This window comes from Molossus molossus, unplaced genomic scaffold, assembly GCF_014108415.1.
Source record: "Molossus molossus isolate mMolMol1 unplaced genomic scaffold, mMolMol1.p scaffold_m16_p_9, whole genome shotgun sequence".
NCBI classification, from domain to species: domain Eukaryota; kingdom Metazoa; phylum Chordata; class Mammalia; order Chiroptera; family Molossidae; genus Molossus; species Molossus molossus.
In genome coordinates this window covers 37733036-37738452 of record NW_023425403.1, presented here as the reverse complement: position 1 = coordinate 37738452, position 5417 = coordinate 37733036, and the positions used below count along the sequence as shown (strand labels likewise).

The window sequence follows — 5417 nt, the reverse complement described above, 5'->3', positions numbered from 1 at the left end:
CACAACTTTGTGCACTGACGAATTTATAGCTTGGGTTACAGTCACCTTTTGTCTTTACTGCAACTTGGTAGCACATCAGAGATATCTTTTTAAAGAGAGAAACATTTCTGGCTATAAAAGGCATTTCTTTGCTCTAGAACTCTACGATTATGTGCTGTGACTCTCTTATCGGGCCTTTCCAATAACTCTGCACAGCATGCTTATCCAATTTGCATAGCTCATGCACCAGCAAATAGACTAAGCCATGTGGACTAAGTGACAGGTTGCTTTTCCTACAGCTGTGACTTGTTGCAGAACTTTTGAGTGCCACTAAAAACAACTACTTCAGAATTACACAATAAATGAGGTTAGTTGCAATCCCAAATGTGGAATGTGCTGTCTCCAGAATCTAAAGAGCCTCATCAAGTATTGTGTCTCTTTCTTGGACATTGGATCTGAGAAATGCAAAAACTTGTCCTTTATCATAAAGAACATATCCCAGTACATCACAAACCACTGGACTCCTAAAGATTCCATCGTTGTAAATGGGTGTTGAATCTCTGCTAAGTTTATCTGTCAACCTCTGATACACGTTTATCTAAATTATTTAGGCTATTTGACACTCCATGTTCATTGGATACAATTAATATACTGTGATCAATACATTGGACTAATTGAAAATCCAGTGAATGTCAAGATAATCAAAATTCCTGAAAACTAAACTATAGAATAAAAGAATTAATATAGCCTTGAGGTAAGACAGTGAATATGTACTGCTGCCCATGCCAAATAACCATTAATTGCTTTTAATTATCCTTACCAATGAAGATCAAGACTTAAATAATCACAATTCACTACACACATACCAAGTGCCAGAAATTTTGTTGTCCTGTTCTACTAAAACATACCTTGCTTGTAATAGCAGTTTCAATTGGCGATGATACTTGGTTGAGTTTTGAGGTATTGACTTTCATCCATTTGGCTTGTGCAGAGACCACACAGACAATTGAATGGGAGGTAAGTGGATATACTACACTAGAAACCTTCAAGTCTGTTAGTGTTGCTAATCACTTCCCTTCTCATGCCATGTACTATTGCTGCTGATTTTCTATGTTGGTGAAGTAGAGAGGTTTCTTAGTGTTTTATGTGGACTTTCTTGCCCTAGTAAATCTTACTCTACAGATCAGAAAATTAGTAGAGTTTTAGAAGTTTCTAATATATTAATTCCAATTTACAAAATTTTGGCCAAGAAGAATGAACCAAGGTTGTGCTGGTGTCCTCTATGGGCCAATTGTAAAAAATAAGTTAGCCCGGCCGGTGTGGTTCAGTGGTTGAGTGTCAATCCATGCACCAAGAGGTTGCCAGTTCAATTTCCAGTGAAGGCACATGCCCAGGTTGTGGGCCCATTCCCTAGTGGAGGGCATGCAAGGAGGTGGCCAGTTGATGTTCTAGCTCATCGATTTTTCTACCTCCCTCTCCCTTCCTCTCTCTCTAAAATAAACGATAAAATGAAATAAAATGAAATAAAATAAAAATATGTTAGGTAAAATCTTAATTATTGGGTTTCCATAAGCTCCTATTTTAACTGGGGAGCTAAGATGGTACTTCTTGTTCCAGGGTGTCATTGTCAGCAAAGATAGTATTGATGTTTTTCTTTTTCTATATCAAATATGCTAATAAATGCCTGCATGTCTTTTGGTATTACAGCATTCTTCCTCAAGGGGATGAGGCACCAACTTCAAATAATGAATTATGGATGTATAAACAGATTTAGATTTATGAACTACATTATATCTGGAAATTAGTAGGAAAATGACACTTTCATCTTTTATTGGCATAGCTGCTTATCAGCTGTTGAGCATTTTTTATTGTACCAATCAAAATACAACATAGTTGGTTAGCTGTCTCTCTTCTAGGAAAACCATGATCAATTTAGTCATCATCACAGAGCCCTTAAGATCAAGTTATTGTGATAAATACTCAGATCATGTTTCCCATTGTACCAATTTTGCCCTCCTTGTCTCTGAAGGTAAAATGCTGCCACCAAGTCTCTGCCATTTCAGTACCCCTCTATGCCCAATATTATGTAGTTAATGGTATTATCCTCCTACTGACAGAGACAGTCACCATCAAGATTCTGAGATGTTAGCACTCCCCTTATCAATGGATTCTTTACTACTTTAAGTAATAAAAGTGTCCTCTGGACACCCTAAAATAATATAAGCAGATGGTAGGTTATTTTGTCTTACATAATAAATTCATTTTAGCATTCCCATCTCCTGCTAACAATTTTTTTTCTCCTCTTAACTTTTTATATCTTTCTCAATATTGTGGCTCTCTTCTTCACATATTGAAAATATTAATAGTTCAGCCCTGGCTGGTTTGGCTCAATGGTTAGAGCATCAGCCTGCGGTCCAGAGAAACCCAGGTTCAGTTCCCACTAGGGGCATGGTTTGTCCTCGGCTCTGGTTGGTCGTGCGGGAGGCAGCCACTCAATGTGTCCCTTTTCATGTTGATGTCTCTCTCTTCCTCTCTTTTCCTCCCATTCTATCTGAACAAAAAATGGAAAAATGTCCTTGAGTGAGTTTAAAAATATATATATATAGTTCAGTACAGATAATATATATGGCTACTAGGATAGTTGACATTAATGGACTATATTTTTTGTAAAGTTGGTTCCAAGAAAGTATCAGTAGTCTAGTGTATTGTGTCCAAAGATTTTGTAGTAAACTAAGCTTTCAATTTCCTGTTAGAAAACTACTTAAAGAGACCTAATTGAAAAGGTTGGACTTGGAAATGTGTTTAAGTTTTGGGAATACATAGAGAGTGCAGTTGTATTGATACAACTCCAGAAAACATACCCAGCTGAGGCCCCGTCAACTGCCTATATGAGAAGGAGAAAGGAAAAAGTTGGCAAATTAAGTTTCCCAGGAAGGAACGAAATAAATCCTCATGTCAAAGACTTAACCAATTGGGCATGAATTTGGGGCAATTTTCCAAAAATACAGATTGCTAATAAGGAAAACAAAGCAAAAGCCATGTGATGCAAAGTAGCAAAGGAGCATAAGTTTTTATCAAAAGGATCCAATTGATAATGACATAAATTTAATCTAGAGCAAAAATATCAATATTATTTTGGGATTTTACATATTGTTGATTACGAAAAATCTACAGTCCTTCTATTTCAAGTACTTGGTTGGCAATTACAGAACAAGCCTAATATAGTTTGGCAGGTCTACGAAAGTAAGAAACTAACAAAATATTTCCTATTATTAGTTCTGTGTTTCTCTGTAAACTATTTAAGCAAAAACATAAAATTTTTATTTCTTGCCAAAATGCTAAATATACATTTTTGTAATAATGCCTTTGATGTTCAATTAATATATAGATTCATGTTATGCTAGAATTTTTAAAAAATCTAAATACATTTTACCTTTACCATTACCCAGGTTTGATATGAAAAAAATAAATATAAAACTAATTTATTTTCACTTTTTTTTTAATCCTCACCCTAGGGTATGGTTTTACTAATGAGAGAGAGAGAGAGAGAGAGAAACATCGATGTATTCTTGAAACATTGATTAGTTGGTTGCCTCTTGTAAATGCCCTTACCAGGAATTGAACCCACAACCTAGGTACGTTCCCTGACAAGGAATCAAACCCACAATCTTTTGGTTCATGGGACAAAGCTCCAACCAACTTAGCCATACTAGCCAGGGCTTATTTTTCACTTTTTAATAAGTAGTTAACTAAATGTATACCACACTAATAAATGTTGATAGTACCGCCTAGTTTTCAGAGGTTTTAAAAATGTTAGATACTAAACTAATATAGAGATACTACAAAGTCATCACAAAATTTTAAAAAATCTAATAAATAATACTTGAAGTTTCAGCTTGAAGTATTTTATTTTATTTTGAAATACTTTATATTTTTCATACATAACTATGCCCGTTCAAAAGTGTTTCCATTTTGAATCACTGGAATACACTTAAGGAAGCTAAGAATTTTTTAAAAATTATTTTTATTAATTTAGTTTAGAAACTTAGAAATTTTAATTCTAATTTAGAAAGTATACATATTTGAGTGAAACATGATTCAGGATGACCAATTCTACTTTTTCTTCACGTAGACAGCATATATGACTGCATATTTGGTACTAGTGAGGATGTTGTTGAAGGCTGATATGCTTGGGACTATTTTATCTTCCAACTTTTCTGTCACCAACATTACTATCAGTAGAGACTACCAATCGCTTCTTGGCCTATTGGCTAAGATCAAGTGTAGTATCTATTCTTATCAGTTTAATATCTGATACGTCCTCTATCCGAGGACATTATATTAAAAACATGCCACAGACACCACTGGATAGATCGTCCAGACAAAAAGTTAACAAGGACATAGAGTCCTTAAAAGACATACTAGATCAGTTGTACTTCACTGATGTTTACAGAACATTTCACCCCAAAGCTGCAGAACATGCATTCTTCTCAAGTGCATGTGGGACATTCTCAAAGATAGACCACATGTTAAGACACAAAGCAAGTCTCTACAAATTCAAGAAGATTGAAATTATATCAAGCATCTTCACAGATCACGGTGGCATGAAACTAGAAATCAGTTACAATAAAAACACATAAAAACATTCAAACACTTGGAGGCTAAATAGCATGTTATTAAACAATGAATAGGTTCCTAACGAGATCAAGGAAGAAACTGAAAAACAATGAACACACAACACGAAATCTATGGGATGCAGTGAAAGCAGTACTGAGAGGGAACTTCATAGCAATACAGGCCTATGTCAAAAAAAAAAAAAAAAATTCCTAATTGACTTTCTAACCCTACAACTTAAAGAACTAGAAAGTAAACAAAAAGAAAAACCCACAGCTAGTAGAAGGATGAAAATAGTAAAGGTCAGAGCAGAAATAAATGACATAAAGGTCAAAAACACAATTCAAAAGATCAATAAATCAAAAAGCTAGTTCTTTGAAAAGATAAACAAGATCGGTGGACTTTTAGCCAGACTAACCGAAACAAAAAAGAGAGAAACCAAATAAACAAAATCAGAAAAGAAGTAACAATTGACACCACAGAAATACAAAGGATCATCAAAACATACTATGGACAAATTTCTAGAAACAGACAGTCTTCCAAAACTGAGCCAGGAAGAGATAGAAAACTTGAACAGACCAATAACAACAAAGGAAATTAAAGATGTAATTAAGAAACTCCCAGCAAACAAAAGCCCAGGTCCAGATGGCATCATGGGGGAGTTTTACCGAACATTCAAAGATGATCTAATACCCATTCTCCTCAAACTATTCCAAAAAAATCCAAGAAGACGAAACACTTCCAAACTCATTTTATGAGGCCAGTATAATCCTAATTCCAAAACTGGATAAAGACACTACAAAGAAAGAAAACTACTGGCCAAT

The 5417-nt window shown here is 34.8% G+C and overlaps 1 pseudogene; it reads left to right on the top strand.

Moving 5' to 3' along the window:
• The first annotated feature begins 4230 nt into the window (after window positions 1–4230).
• Window positions 4231–4344, top strand: LOC118623130 (annotated as a pseudogene).
• Window positions 4345–5417: the final 1073 nt, after the last annotated feature.